Genomic DNA, 16,437 nt, shown 5'->3' on the forward strand with positions numbered 1-16,437 from the left:
TTTAAACAAAAGAAAAGAAAAAAACATTGCTTTATAAAAAAAAAAACAACCAAAACCAACCCCCCCCCCCCCCCCCCCCCCCCCCCCGCCTATGTAATGTCATGGAAACAGGAACAGAAAAGCCAGCAACTGACAGTGAAGTCACGTGTCTCCGTGTCTCTCTAGGTGTCAGGCATCCTTTTGATATCTTCAAATGCCAATTTGTACAATCCCATGACATATTGTTGGGCTCGAAAGACTTTTATTTGAAGAGTGAATAAAATAGAATTCACCCAGGCAAGATGTCTGCTCTTCTAACCTTTTATCAAACAAATAAGAATTCAGGAATATGGTCCAGGTGATTATTACTGCTTTCCATCGTCGCCACTTTGTCAATGTGCAAACCTTGTCTACCATGTTTGTCTTTCTAATTTCTGAACTAATGCTTAGCAGCATGACGACTATCTGCTAGTGGCTGTAATTTATTTTATCAGATATTTTGACACTCGGAATACCTTCAGTACATGGAAGGTATTCCGAGGTGGGCTTTTCATACCTTCAGTACATGGAATGTAAAGCTTAGTGTTGTTTTTAATCTCTGCCTAAACATTTAGTCATATTGTTTACTAATTTATATCCATTTTAGATGTTTTCCCTTCTAGAAGATGTGGACTCTCAGGATGAAGTAGTTGGAAATCTTAACGTACACATCTAAATAACTGAGAAGTTCTAAGTCGTCTCTAGCATCTGTGGAGCTGAATCCCGCACAGGTAAGGGAAATGCCGTTAAAAAAATGCTCTGTCACGGCTGCAGTTCAGTTGAACATTTCAACAGGGGTTGGTTATTTTTTAGTAATGTGGGACAGTTAGTAGCAGAAGGGACGCTTTAAAAGGAACGGAGTGCTTCAAAGTCATTTCAGCTCTCACCGTTGCCATGTAGAGATGCTGGATTACTCACAGTATGAATTTTTGCCTTTCCAGTTGGCTTTTGTTAAAATAAAAATACACTTCAGTATCCCATCTATTCTGGGCTCCTCTACTAACATTAGACTTAGATTATTTAGATTAAATTGACTAGATGTTCACCGTTTAAGTTTTAAACCTCAATGGATTATTTGCACTTGGTAAATATAAATTGCTACCTATTAATGGTGGTATGACATATATAAACTTAAATTTCTGTGGCACAAACCTGCCTGACTGATAAAACACATCTTCAGAGCAATACCCCCTCTACAACTAGCTCTGCCGGAGACCACACTGCCCTAGTCAGCCACGTTCCTCTTCCTCTCGGCATCCCCGCCGAGGGAAGCTTTCCTTCCCATAAGCCACAACTCAACACGTTTTCTGAGGGCGAAGTGCTGAAGGGTTGGTTGGTTGAATGACTCACACGAGAAAAGTGCTGAAATGGATTTTGGTGCTGGCCTTTCTCCCCCTCCTGGAGAGAGAAACACGAAGATAAATCACCAGTTAGCCAATATTTTCACAAGCTGAAAACCGTTAAACTTACCATTTTCTCTGCTCCTCCTTCCCTTCTTGCTTTCCTCAAATTGACTGTGCGGCGGGCAAGGCCGACATCCCACCTGGCTTGTCTAAAGCCCTTGATGCACGTATGATTTCTTTGAAGTAGGCTGGGAAATACAGAAATGGGTATAAATAAGCCTTTGATCTGAGTTAAACAGAAATTTCATTGTATGTAGTGTGTTGTTCCTTACGTTGTTAATTGACAGCTGCTCAGAAGCAGGTTATTAAATGCTTTGCCTTGCGTAAGTGCCAGAACTTCTGGAGTAGCTTCCAGGCACAGTCACAGAAATAGCAGAGACTGTCCTGTTGGAATGGGAAACTTTTCTCCCGGCGTTTCCATAGGCTGTTTCACAAGATTCTCTTCTCATCACTGTCTATATTTTGAATGACTCCAGTTTACGGCTACTTCTGTTTTAGGAATTGCAGTTCTATAATTTGCCGGTGATTGAAATCCTCAGTCATTCGGATCCACATTTCAACGATTCTAGCATGTGAGGAAAATCGTAGAAGAAATGAATGCCGATCAAGTAAAACTAGACTTGATAAAACATTAGGGCAAACCCTAAAGTCAGGTCTGAATTATACTTTATTTTTTGAACTTTAAATAGAAAACAACCGGGGCTTCCCTGGTGGCGCAGTGGTTGAGAGTCCGCCTGCCGATGCAGGGGACACGGGTTCGTGCCCTGGTCCGGGAAGATCCCACATGCCGCGGAGTGGCTGGGCCCGTGAGCCATGGCTGCAGAGCCTGTGCTCCACAACGGGAGAGGCCACAACAGTGAGAGGCCTGCGTACTGTTATTTTATTTTTTTAAATAAATTTATTTATTTTTGGCTGCGTTGGGTCTTCGTTGCTGTGCGTAGGCTTTCTCTAGTTGTGGCGAGCGGGGGCTACTTTTCATTGCGGTGTGCGGGCTTCGCATTGCAGTAGCTTCTCTTGTTGCAGAGCACAGGCTCTTAGCGTGCGAGCTTCAGTAGTTGTGGCTCACAGGCTCAGTAGTTGTGGCTCGCAGGCTCTAGAAAGCAGGCTCAGTAGTTGTGGTGCATGGGCTTAGTTGCTCCATGGCATGTGAGATCTTCCCAGACCAGGGCTCAAACCCATGTCCCCTGCATTGGCAGGTGGATTCTTTTTTTTTTTTTTTTTGCGGTACACAGGACTCTCACTGTTGTGGCCTCTCCTGTCGCGGAGCACAGGCTCCGGATGCGCAGGCCTAGCAGCCATGGCTCACGGGCCCAGCTGCTCCACGGCACGTGGGATCTTCCCGGACCGGGGCACGAACCTGTGTCCCCTGCATCAGCGGCGGACTCTCAACCACTGCGCCACCAGGGAAGTCCGGCAGGTGGATTCTTAACCACTGAGCCACCAGGGAAGTCCCTTATAATGTTATTTTAATCACCAGTAGAATCCCAGAGCAAATGCATATCTGCATCACATTCCCTAACAAGAGAGGCAGAGGAAACCAGGTTTTTTTTTTTCCAGCCTGAATAGAAAATCCTTTCTCCATCCAGGATTCAATGGAAGCATTTGCTACCTAAAAGCACTAGACTTGACTTTTTAAAATGCAACGCTTGACATGTTAGAGGTGAATATAAACATATGGACAGGCCCCAGACACCAAATTTGCTCAGCCTGACAAAACAGAGAATAATGTGCCTTTAAAATATGTGAAAAGTAAGAGGATACTTCATTTGTGTAAAAAGCCGTTACTTCATTCCACAAACATTTACTATGTGCAGGTAACTCTGGTAGGTGCTCCTTGAAGGACATAATCACACTATGGTTAACATTTATTGAGTACTTACTGTATGTCAGGTACTTTACTAAGTGCTCTACTTGCCATATTTTATTTAAAAAGAATAATAAGACATGGTTTCTGTCCTGAAGGAACTGCATCCAGGGCCAGGATTAGGGTGAGATGAGGACTGAGGCTCAAAGTTTAAGATGATGCCAAAAATCTCAGTGATCAAGATAAATCATGTTTTACTGCAATATTTAAAATATCAAAATTGGTGTAAAAATCTGATGACGTGGATGAACACTCATTCATTGCTAGTGGGAATGCAAAACGGTACAGCTACTTTGAAAGATAGCTGGGCAGCTACTCGCAAAACTAAACGTATACTTACCATTCCGTCCGGCAGTTGTGCTCCTTGGTATTTATCCAAAAGAGCTGAAAACGTTATGTCCACACAAAAACCTGCACGCAGATGTTCAGAGCAGCTTTATTCATAATTGTCAAGATTCGGAAGCAACCAAAATGTCTTTCAGTAGGTGACTGTATATGGTGGTTAATTTTATGTGTGAACGGGCCCCAGGGTACCCAGACTTTTGGTTAAACGTTATTTTGTTGTGTCTGTGAGTGTGTTTCTGGATGAGATTAACATGTGAATCAGTAGACTGAGTAAGGTAGATTGCCCTCCCCAATGTGGGTGAGCCTGATTCAATACTTAAAGGCCCAAAGAGAACAAAAAAAAGACGACTAAGTGAGAATTCATGTTTTCTCTACCTGACTGTCTTCAAGCTGGGACAGTCTTCTCCTACCTTCAGACTCTGACTCGGGCTGGAACTACACCATTGGCTTTCATGGGTCTCCAGCTTACCGACTGCAGATCCTGGGACTTGTCCATCTCCATAACCACATGACCCAATTCCATATGATCTCTCAATCTCTCTCTCTCTGTCTCTCTCCCTCTCCCGCCGTGTATATACTGGTTCTGTTTTCCTGGAAAACCCAGAACACTACAGTGCATAAACTATGATAATCTAAACAAAGGAATATTACTCAGCACTAAAAAGAAATGAACTATCAAGCCATGAAAGGCATGGAGGAAACTTAAATGCATATTCCTAAGGAAAGAAACCAATCTGAAAAGCCTACATGTAGCCCCAGGCAAACCATCAGACGACACACCTGCATGAGACCAGCACCACAGTGACTCACATGGCCAACCAACAGAATTCTGAAAATTAATAAATCATTGCTTCAGGCCCCTACCTTTGGGGTGGTTTGTCACACAGCAGCAGGTAACTGAGACAGGTGGTCTGTTAAAAATAGAAGCTGGTCTCAGAGTATTCTGGCTTCTGTAAGGAGACAGGTTCAGAAACATATGACATCTGCTCTAGGCCTGGTGCAGCCCCTGTTTTCCGTCCTTGTGGGCATTGTGAACAGTGCTTTGCCTGGAGACATCAGCAAGTCTAGTTGGGTCAGGCAACAGTCCATTCAGGCACACGTGGTATTCTGGAACTGGGGACTGCCCTGAAGCTGTTGGGCTGCAGGCCTTCCTGTGCTTACTGCTTTGTTCCTACAGGACGGTGGTACACGTATAATCATTCTAGCCGAATAGACAGCTTGAAAACACCTATATTCCCAATGAAAAACTGAAACCTAACATCTCTATGCTAATTACGGCATACTTGGTTCTGATTCAGATAATATTTGAAGGACTTACAGAATTTGGAGTATGTACTCCTGATTAGGGTTCTTCACTTTCTAATTAACTGCCTCTGGAGTAGGGATTCCGGAGCAGGGTTCGTGCTAACTCACAGCAACCAGGGAGATTGACAGTAACCTACGTACACATGAGGATCACTGATTTTATTGAAGTCTCTTCCTTCACCTCCTTCTCCAGGCAGCAACCTTAAACCTAAGTAGAACCCTGTCCTATAGAAGGTGCTGAGTTGAAAGAGGGTAGGACTCTCCAAGGGAGAAGGGCAGGGCTGACCATGGAGGTTGGGAGGACAGCTAGGGGTCCATCCAGGAGGAGACAGGAAAAAAGCAAGAAGGCCTGGACTGACTTTTACTCCTATTCAGTGTTTTTAAATCAGTATTTCCCAATCATCTTCAGGCTGTGGCACACACAGAAAAGGAAAATATTCATTAGGTACAGTTGGGGAACAGAGAGTGTGCTTGTGCACTGCGTATGGCAACCTCTGTGGTTTCCCCATGTGCCTCAGGGCAGCAATGGGAAGTTCTGGCTAAAAAAAAAAGAGCCCTCCTTTATGGCATATATATGTACTTAAAGTAAATAAAAGTTGACTATTTCAATAATCTGTAGGAAAATTTTCACTGCCCTTTGAGATCACTGGAGACACCCTAGGCTGGGCAGAGCTGGGGCTGAGTCTCTGCACCCAGCCCCGTTTAGTCACAAAAACTCAGGAGGAATAAGCAGAAGACTGTAAGAAAGGAGACTAGTCTTAAGCAGTGGGAATTTAAAACTGCATATTGTAGAAAAAAGATGGCTTTATTTCTTCCATAAACTCTAGAAATTAGACACTAAAGTCTAAAGAGCTACTCATGGTATGGGATTAACAGATACACAGCCCTATATATAAAATAAACAACAAGGATTTACTGTATAGCACAGGGAACTATATTCAATATCTTGTAATAACCTATAATGGAAAAGAATGTGAAAAATTATATATATATATATATATATATATATATATATATATATATATGAATTACTTTGCTGTACACCTGAATCTAACACAAAATTGTAGATCAACTACGGTTCAATAAAAAAAAGAAAAGCTACTCATGGGTTAAATGAGAAGAGCTACCAAAAGAACTACAATTCTCAATGAAATCAGGAAAAAAAAAGTCCCAAGTTTCCAAATTAGCTGTCTCGATTTAGTTGGGTCTAAAGAAAATTCAGTCACAAGGGTAAGGATGAGAACTGCATACACTGAGTGACTGCTATGTTCCAGAGACTTCTGTATCTCACCTCACTCCCTTCAGCATACTTCGTGTAGGCTGGCCTATCTCCCATTTTAAAACCAAAAGCCAAAACCGGAAGCCCAAAATCAAAACAAAAAAGTTTCCTTAACTCCACGCCCTCAGGGGTGCTGCCCCATTTGTCTTCTTATCACATCAGTTCTTTTCAGAATAATTCCATGCCAGTTGCCACTGTTTCTTCACCTCCAGCCTCAGTTCAACAGACTCATCAGGCTTTTAATCCCAGCCATGCCACGGAAACTGCTTTTGACAAGGTCTCCAGGGCTCTCCTTGCCAAATCCATTGGCCAGTTCTTTATGTTTTTCTTGTTCAACCTCTCAGCAGCTTTTTAAAACAGTTGATTGCTGTAGAAACTCTCTTTTCTCGGCTTTGGAGACAACAAACAGGTTGCCTCCTGCCTCTCTGGATGCTGGCTTCTCCTCACTGGCACTCCCTGTTTCTCTACCATCTAGCCACACTTGGCTTCTTTCTGTTTCTGAAACATGCCAAGCTTGTTCAAGTTTGTCCAGTGCCTTTGCACAAACCATTCCCCCTGCCTGGTTGCCACGTGGAAGTTCCTTCTCATCATTTAGCTCAAATTTCACTACCTCAGAGAGTCCCTGACCTCATTATCTAAAGTTACCCCCCACCTCGTCTACTTCTGTTGTTGCTTTCTTTTTTTCCACGTATGTATTTCTGTCTTAAGTCCTTTGTTTGTGAACTTGTTTACTATTTTTCTCCCTCCACAAGATTGTGAACTCCTTGAGAGCAAACTCAATGCCTATGCCAAACTGAAGATACACGTGTGATTACCAGCCTCCAAGATGGCCTCCAGTTATCCTTGCCTCTGGTATTCAGGCCCTTGTGTTGCCAGGGCTAACCTGTGTGACCAAAAGAATACTAAGAAAGTGACAGTATGGCACTTCCTGCCTTGGCCTTCTGGGTGGCTTCCTTTGGGGGAAAGCAGCTGCCACATTGTGAGGTCACTCAAGTAGCCCAGTGGAGAAGCACTGAGGCCTCTTCTAACAACCAGCACCAATTTGCCAGCCACATGAGCGAGTCATCTTAGAAGCAGATCTTTAAGGCCCAGTCCAGCCTTTGGTTGACTTCAGCCTGCCAATATCTGACTACAACCTCATCAGAGACCCATAAGCCAAGCCCAAACTGCTCGGCCAAGCCAGCCCCAAATTCCTGATCCAGAGAAACAATGAGAGATAACAAATGAGTATTGTTGTTTCAGCCGCTAAGTTTTGGGGTGGTTTGTTATGCAGCATTAGATAATGAATGCAAATACCTATATTTTAGTTACTTGAAGAGGATGCTCAACCTAGCAACTAAATTCCTGCTTCTCAGCCATATTTGACTTCACTGTGAATCCACCTAACATCATCAGCCTATCAACAAGTGCTTATTGATCACATGCTATATAGCAAACAGTGCTAAAGCAGCTGGAGATGCAGAGCTCTGCAAGTTATGACCCTGCTCTCAGAGCTCTTGATATAGTTTAGGAGACAAATAAGAGCGTGTGAAAAGTTAACAACATAAAATAGAGATTTAAGGATGATGATTTCAGAGGAAGGCAATGGATCTTACGTTTGCTTACCATGAGAAGTTTTCATGGTAGAGATGGTCAGGGACCTACATGGAAACATGGCCTAGATCTAGAATACTTGTGGTTCTCAAATGTGAGAGTGCATCAGAACCACCTGGAGAGCTTGTTAAAACTCAGATTTCTCGGGCTTCCCTGGTGGCACAGTGGTTGAGAGTCCGCCTGCCGATGCAGGGGACGCGGGTTCACGCCCCGGTCCGGGAGGATCCCACATGCCGCAGAGCGGCTGGGCCCGTGAGCCATGGCCGCTGAGCCTGTGCATCCAGAGCCTGTGCTCCGCAACGGGAGAGGCCACAACAGTGAGGGGCCCGCATACCACAAAAAAAAAAACCAAAAAAAAACCCAACTCAGATTTCTAGCCCCACAGCCTCTGATTCAGTCAGTCTGGGGTGGGGTCCAAGAATTTGCATTTCTAACAAGTTCCCAGATGATGCTGATGCTGCGGTAGAGGGACCACACACTTTGAGAAGCCACATTCCTCTAGATGTCTGCTACTTAAGTCTGGTCCACACACCAGCAGCATCAGTATCTCCTGGAAGCTTGTTAGAAATATAGATTCTCAGGCCCCATCTCATACCTACTGAATCAGAATCTGCATGTTAACAAGCTCCCAGGTAACTCATGTGCACATTGAAGTTTAAGAAGCACTGCTGCAGAGGAAAGGTCATGTTCCCTTCAACAAGCTGGGCAAGGGCTGTATTTGCTGAGCACATCTGAGGTCAGGCATGGCCTGTGTATATGAGAGAATTCTTCCCTATGGTCAGCCCATTTTGGTTTCATTGATTTTCTCAGGCAGACCATTTTTTTCACTCATTGATTTTTGCCGCAGCAGGAGCCTTCCTCATCAGTTCTCTGCAGATAATTTCAATTCATTTTGATTCATTTCCTCACTAGCTTGGCACTTCTCCCTTGGCACTAGGCAGTGCAACTAATTGTGCTTGCCTGAGAGTGACTGGGTATGAGACAACCGTGGAAAACTGCAAGGGGTCATGGGGATACTGCCCTGTGCAAAAGCGGAGAGGCCTGGATGCCTTCTGGAAAGCCAGGGAATTTGAACCTAGCCAGGCTTGGAAGCCCAGTGGTGTTCCTGCTGTTTGCTAAGTGAGAAGCTGGTAACAAAATGAGTGTGTCTGTGGCAATGCTTTGAACACAACTGAAAAATTCTATGCTAACCCATGGAGGAATGGGCTGTTTTCCACTGGTGATTATGAGATAGATGTCATGACATCAGCTGCCCTAATGTCCAGAATTTTTTCTTGTGCCTTTTGTGCTCACACTAAGGCCAAGCTGCTCCCATGAATAAAGGAGGCTGCTGTGTCTGTGTTATGTCAAGATGAGGAAAGAAAACCCTGCTTCTCAAATCTTCTGATCCCAAATTTTCCTTTTTTCTTCTCTTTTTTGTGGGTTTTCACATTTTAACCCATTGATTGAAATCACATGTTAGCTACATTCTGGGAGTAACAAGCTCTCTCTAAAAAGCTTCTTTTTTTTTTTTCTTTTCCCCCTTTGGTCTCATTGGTTTCCAGACTCATCAAGTTGTGTACGTTAAATATGTATGGCTCTTTGTATGTCAATCATATCTCAATAAAAGTGGTTTAAAAAATAAATAAAAGGCATTTCCTCCCCTTCATACAATAGTCATTTAGCAAACATTTCTGTCTTCAGGTTGACAAAGATGATCTCCTTAAGGAGAAGAGACACACTTATTTTCAAAAACTAAAATAGTGTGATATGTATAATATATAAATACTGCTGAACTTACACAACCATTCGGTTCTCTTAGGCAGAGCTTCCCAAATTTTCTCTGTTCACAGCACCACAGGCCGAAAGAAATATCTAACAGTTCCACTTATTAAGTAGTTAAGTTCAAACAACTTAATAATATTTGTGTCTTATAAACTTGGTAGCTATTTAAAGAAATAAACATAAATCAAAAGAAAAAAATATTTTGAGATGACCATGCTTACTAATGGGATGTGTGCACCAACTGGGAACTTCACAGCTTCTCACATTTGGGAAGCAGATTGAAGACTGTCACCCTTCATTTCCTGTTCCATAGTGATTTTTCTGATCTAATGCTAAAAACTGGGAATGAGCTCAAGCTAGTATTTTGTACGTCTGGCAGTTGTTGAGTGCCTCTGTGTTTCCCTTAAAAAGGTAAAATATCTCATGGCGTCCCTGTGAGTTTGCTGGGGTGCCCCAGGAGCCATGGCCATGAAGTCTTAGGTAAATGTTGCAGAAATATGCAACTCAATAACCCTGGAGCCCCACCTTGCCCAATCTTCTCATGGACTCAAATTTAGGGAAGCACATTCCCATGAAAAAATGTAGTTAAAAATAGAGGGTTTTTTCCTGATGTTGTTGAGATGCACTATCCCGTTTAATTCAAACCTTCACTCATTTTAAGGTCTCTGATATTGCAGAGTAAATAATTTTTTGTCATAAATTTATTTATTGTGACATATGTACAGTAAAAAGAACATATCAGCAAACCTCAGCTTGCTGACTTTTTACGAAGATGAACACTATTGACATTTGGGCTGGATGATTCTGTGTTGAGGGGGCTGCCCTGTGCCATGTAGGATGTTTAGCGGCAGCATCCCTGGCCTCTACCTTCTAGGTACCAGTAGCATGCCCACCGAAGTCATGACAGCTAAAAATGTCACCAGAGTTGTCGGCTGGGGCAAAATCACCCCCACTTGAGAAGCACTGGCCTGTACTCATGTAACTACCACCTTATGGTGGCAAGATTTAGCAAATCCACCCAGTTTATAAGACACCCAGTTAAATTTGAATTTCAGATAAACAATCTTTTTTTTTTTTTTTTTTTGGCAGTACGCGGGCCTCTCTCGTGGAGCACAGGCTCCAGAAGCGCAGGCTCAGCGGCCATGGCTCTCGGGCCCAGCCGCTCCGCGGCATGTGGGATCTTCCCGGACCAGGGCACGAACCCGTGTCCCCTGCATCGGCAGGCGGACTCTCAACCACTGCGCCACCGGGGAAGCCCAGATAAACAATCTTTTTTGATATTCATTGTCCCAAATATTTAACCGAGTTTCCTATATTTTACCTGGCAAGCCTATACCCCTCCCCACCCCAGATTAAGATACGGAACGTTTCCAGAACCCCAAAAGGCCCCTTTCTGCTCCTTCTCAGTCAATACCCTCACCTCACGGAAAGCACCATTTTTTTTTTTTTTTTTTGCGGTACGCGGGCCTCTCTCGTGGAGCACAGGCTCCGGACGCGCAGGCTCAGCGGCCACGGCTCACAGGCCCAGCCGCTCCGCGGCACGCAGGATCTTCCCGGACCGGAGCACGAACCCGTGTGCCCTGCCTCGGCAGACGGAATCCCAACCACTGCACCACCAGGGAAGCCCAGGACAGCCCCATTTTGCATGAAGTAAATCTTTATGTTCTCGCGAGATCCGCAGCCACATTTAGCGACGCCTTCCTCTGTTGCCCCATCTTTCTCTGCCCGGAACGGCCTCAAAGCGTCTCACCTGCTCATCTTGAAGAATCTCCAGGACCCAACCCTTGTGCCTTTTCAGTTTCTCTCCTCCTCCTCACCCTCCGTAACCCGCCAGCTCCTCGTTTAGCTCCCTTTCTGCCCTGCACGGGCCCCCTGTCCCTTGCGCCACGTGGAAACACGGCACCGAGAGCCGAGCAGCAAGCGGATGGCGTCTACTTTCCTGTCGCCTCTCTCACCCTGTTCCTGCTACACGTTTTCTGGATTCTATATCACCACTACGGCGAGAACTAGGCCGACAGAGACAGACTTCTCTGGAGGGAAGAGGGGTTTGGAGGCCGTATTAGAAGAAGAGGAAGACAGGCCATCCTTACCACTTCACCCCGTGGCTATTGGGGCTGACATCACCTCTGGAACCTTGTTAGGTTCTTCCTACCTCAGCCCCATTGGGCCTTTCCTCTTGCATCTAACAATGGGATGAGACTAAAGCACAAGGCCTTGTGTCCCTCATTCTGGGAATGGGAACAAGCTACAAGCTTCCTCCTTGGGTTGGCTTCTCTCTACCGCGCTCATTTTTTGATGTTTGTTCACCCACTGGATTATTTTGTTTTTCTGTACTTAATATATGTGTCATGCCAGTCACATTTTACAGCTGATTAATGGAACAATTTACGTAGGATTGAATTTGCAGAGGTTAAGTGAATGTTGCTGGGAGTTGCTGTCATGAAAGAGGTAAGATATATATATATATTTTTAATTGAAGTATAGTTGATTTACAATGTGTGTTAATTCTGCTGTACAGCAGAGTGACTCAGTTATATATAGTCCTTTTCATATTCTTTTCCATTATGGTTTATCAGAGGATATTGAATATAGTTCCATGTGCTATACAGCAGGACCTTGTTGTTTATCCGTTTTATATATAGTTTGCATCTGCTAATCCGAATCTTCCAATCCATCCCTCCCCCACCCCACTCCCCCTTGGCAACCACAAGTCTGTTCTCTACGAGTCTGTTTTGTGAATAAGTTCATTTATGTCATAGTTTAAGTTCCACATATAAGTGATATCATGTGGTATTTGTCTTTCTGACTTTGCTTAGTATGATATAATCTCTAGGTCCATCCATATTGCTGAAAATAGCATTATTGCATTCTTTTTTATGGCTGAGTAGTATTCCATTGTATATATGTACCACATCTTCTTTATCCTTTCATTTGTCGATGGACATTTAGGTCGTTTCCGTGTTTTGGCTATTGTAAATAGTGCTGCTATGAACATAGGGGTGCATGTATCTTTTTGAACTATAGTTTTGTCTGGATATATGCCCAGGAGTGGGATTGCTGGATCATATGGCAACTCTATTTTTAGTTTTTTGAGGAACTTCCGTACTGCCTTCCATAGTGGCTGCACCAATTTACATTCCCACCAACAATGTAGGAGGGTTCCCTTTCTCCACACCTTCTCCAGCATTTGTTATTTGTAGATTTTTTAATGATGGCCATTCTGACCTGTTTGAGGTGGTAAGAGGTAAGATTTTGACACGAAGAAGTGAGCCATGACCTTTGCTGGGTGGATGCAGGTCAGGGAAGTTTCCAGAGAAGGTGATGCTTGAACTCAGATTTTGAACTCAGATTCTGCTAAATGGTTGTGACTGAAGAAGTGTGTTCTAATTTGAATTAAGGAAGTTCAGAGGAAAGGTAAATATTGCAGCATGATTCTGTAATGGGAAGAGGGTGGAGCAGGGTTGTCCTGGACCAAAATGGTGGGTATTTGGGTAGGATGGGGATGCAGATGGAGTGAGGGTGGGGGCTTCCACATTTTCTGTGGGTCACAGGGAACCAACAGAACCTGGTCAAGTTTTTGTTTTAGACCGCAGCTCTGTGGAGGTGGGCTAGAGGGAAGGGTCAGTTAGGAGACTTATAATTTAGATCAAAGGGGTCAGCCATTCACCTGTAAGTATGAATTTACATACACCCATTACTTCCCTCCAAAGCTCTAGTTGACACTAGCAGTGAGGAGATGGGAGTTTTACTGACACAGTGAGGAGACAGCAGGACATTTTGAGGCAGTGGGTACTGCCAGGGAGTTCAGACTTAGTGGAGGGGGTGTGCCTCACAGCAGAGGGGCCACCTTTGGCAGCTTTCAGCCACTGAACGCATAAAGTTGGAGCAGGGATGCAGGGGTGGCATTAAAGAAAGGGTGGAAAGGACAAAGATGGTCCAGGTCATGAATCAGCCTGGGGTTGGTGGCAGCCATACTGATGGGTAATGCCACTGTGAGATTGTTGGGTGTTCTCAGAATCCAGAGTTACAAAGGTGTGACATCTCCTGAGCATTTGTTCTTGTTCTTATTCTTATCAGCCTGTCCAGGAATGAGTCTGAGATTGAGAGAACAAATAGTTTGGAGATTAAGTAATCAAGCATTCTCTGGTGGCGGTCCCGTGTGGTGCCTCGTTCCATTAGTTTCCTAGAAGCAAGAGACAGTAGTTTACAATTGCAAAGCACAAGGCTGCTCTCCTAGAAAGACCTGAGTTCCTGGTAGGGGAAAAATGAGCTAGTAGGTTGGAAAGGTCACAAGGGAAGTTACCTCATAGCATGGAAGACTGAAAGATGACTTGTTACATCCCTTGTCATGGGTCTAATTTGTTTAAAATCAAATCCATCTGTTCATTTCACACCCTTTGTCCCACTTCCTTGCTGCAATCCACAGTGGATTACTCCATTACTTAAAAACTGGCTGCCCTTACAATAAACTAATAACTTATTTTGTGGTTAACTGCGTCAAGACATTCTGGAGCACGACCAAGGCTTCTCTCTCTGTCTCTCTCTCTCTCTCTAATGAACTTCTTGGTGTAGCACATTGACAGAGAAAAATGTTTAAGTCTCCTTCACAAAACATACTATTTACAGGCTCTGAAGTGACGCAGGTAGGGGAAAAGGTTTCTGTCACCGGCTAGGCCTTCCTCTCCCCGTGTAACCTGCAAACGCTCATTTGCCTCCCATGTGCCATACATTACAAAAGACTTCCTGGCTCAATTGATTCCATTGATGATCTCCAAATCTTAATTTCAAATGAAGCTCGCTCCTTTTCAGGAAAGAATTATCTTCAGTGCAATAAACCAGAGTCCCCCGAGGCCTGCATTTGGGATGCATCAATTCCCTTAAGGTCTCCTAATCCATTAAAATATGTACAGTATTTCTGGTTAACTAATGGATCATTGGAAAAACGGAATTGCATGCAAAATAGAATTCAAAGAAATGAACTTGGGGTTGTTGGCCAATCCATTCATAGGAACATTTGCTGATTGGGAAAATATGTTATTTTTTTTGGCTTAATCCTTTGCCAGGCCACACAAACTAGTGAAGGTTGTTATTTTTGATTTGTTGGACCTGATTCTGAAGACAGAGCAGCAATGGAATTTGTGATTTTTGTCACTGCTCCTGATTAAGAAATGGCTGGCTGGCATTTAAACTCAGTTGGATCTGCACAGTCCGTGGATATTCCCTTCTTGTCGAGTGTAAGCTATAGCTAGATGTTATCTTGCCTTCACTCCTGTTTTCTGAAGGGCCAAACATTTCGGAAATATAATATTTATGAAATTGGATATTAAAATAGCAAGTGGTTTAAAGCTGAGGAATGGGTGTTGAAAGATCCCAGCACAGATACTCAGTAATTTTACATTTTTCATTACTGAGGTAATTAAAAAATTCCTTAGGGCTGAATTACAGTAAAATTTTATGTATCTTTCTTCTAAGGGTAAACTAATTTTCTTTCCCACTGGACAGCGTTAATATAAGTAGGAAATATTTTTAATCCTATCTCATTTACTCATATTATGAAAAATTGCAAGCCTTACTAATTTTATTCAACATCATTTCTTTCTAAATGTTCTTAGATTCAGTAAATGCATTTAGTATTAAAGGTTAAGCAGAAATGAAAGATGGAATTTTTTGTCTCACCAGTGACCTTTCCTAGTTCATTTCTAATTCTTGGGTGTTCCCAGAAAAGTCATAGGGTCTGACCACTTTGTATCTAAGTCCCTGAAAGTCATGAAAATGTTTCCATAAATTTTTCTTTTAACTTTGAGGGATATATGAAATGCTGTGTGATCTTGGACAAGTCCTTAAATTATCTAAGAAATTTAATGAGCTATATTCTCTTCCTTACCTAATTCTTAAAGCAGCAAATGAAATGCTCAGTGAAGCCCTTTGACTCTTTGAAGCCACCGGGTGCCGTTTTGTATGTTATGGTTCTAGCGGTATTAACTTTAGGCTTCACTTTGCTGATACTTCAGGAAACAGAGAAGTGAAGGTAGCATGCAAGAAATTGTACAGAGTCTGATGAAAAGCCATTATGTCTAGAAACAAGAAGGAACTGAGGGCGTCCACGCATGGAGCAATAATATTCCATAATGGCTTATCCATTTGGAATTTATGCCCAAGAGAAATGCAATGACAGAGACAGGGAAGAGGGAGGATGGAGAGAAAACACTGTACTCAGTGCTTGGGCTGAATCCATGTGGAAAATTGAGACCTGGGAGAAGCTTTGACCTTCATGTGCCAGGGATGGCTTGGGCAGCAGGGAATAGAAAATCCATTTCCTGACTAGGAGGAGAAAGAGCTGCCATTTCTTCTAAGCCTCCCCTCTGCAAGGTGCTCTGCCAGTGCTGGCCATGATGGGGTGAGTGTCACAAGCATTACCTCCTGTGACCCTGGTAACCACTTGCACTACCACAGATAAGGAAATAGAAAGTTCTGACTAGGTCACGTGGTTCAGTTCCTATTGCTCGTAAGATGTAAAGTGTGGCTTTGAATGGAAGGCCCGTTGTCTTGCTGTTAGACCTTCGCGGTCTCCTAGGAGTTTCGACTCGCCCAGGAAACAACAAGAGTCGGAAGCCGATGCAAAACGCAAGAGGTTTATTGAAGGCCGGTGCACCGGGGTTCCTTGGTCCTCACGCAGGAGGTGGAAGAAGGAACCCTTTTGGGCGCGAATATGTCAGTTTTATAGGTTCCCACTGCCCCGTATGTAAGTTATAGATTTGGTTGTGTTCTCCTGCTGATTGGTCCCGGCTTAGGCTCGGACCAGAGAGGGAACTTGTCCCTAGCTGCCTGATTGGTCTTTGACAGACACCTTTTTTACATTTTGTTAT

At 43.6% G+C, this 16,437-nt stretch overlaps 1 long non-coding RNA gene across 1 annotated transcript; it reads left to right on the top strand.

Annotated features, from left to right (window-relative positions):
- Nucleotides 1–78: 78 nt before the first annotated feature.
- On the top strand, nucleotides 79–8,000 carry LOC113620009 (uncharacterized). Its single transcript, XR_003432617.1, has 3 exons — nucleotides 79–337; nucleotides 626–749; nucleotides 6,967–8,000. It is a non-coding gene; the product is annotated as an uncharacterized LOC113620009 (long non-coding RNA).
- Nucleotides 8,001–16,437: the final 8,437 nt, after the last annotated feature.

This window comes from Aethalodelphis obliquidens, unplaced genomic scaffold, assembly GCF_003676395.1.
Source record: "Aethalodelphis obliquidens isolate GAN/ISIS:26980383/991018 unplaced genomic scaffold, ASM367639v1 scaffold7, whole genome shotgun sequence".
Lineage (NCBI taxonomy): Eukaryota > Metazoa > Chordata > Mammalia > Artiodactyla > Delphinidae > Aethalodelphis > Aethalodelphis obliquidens.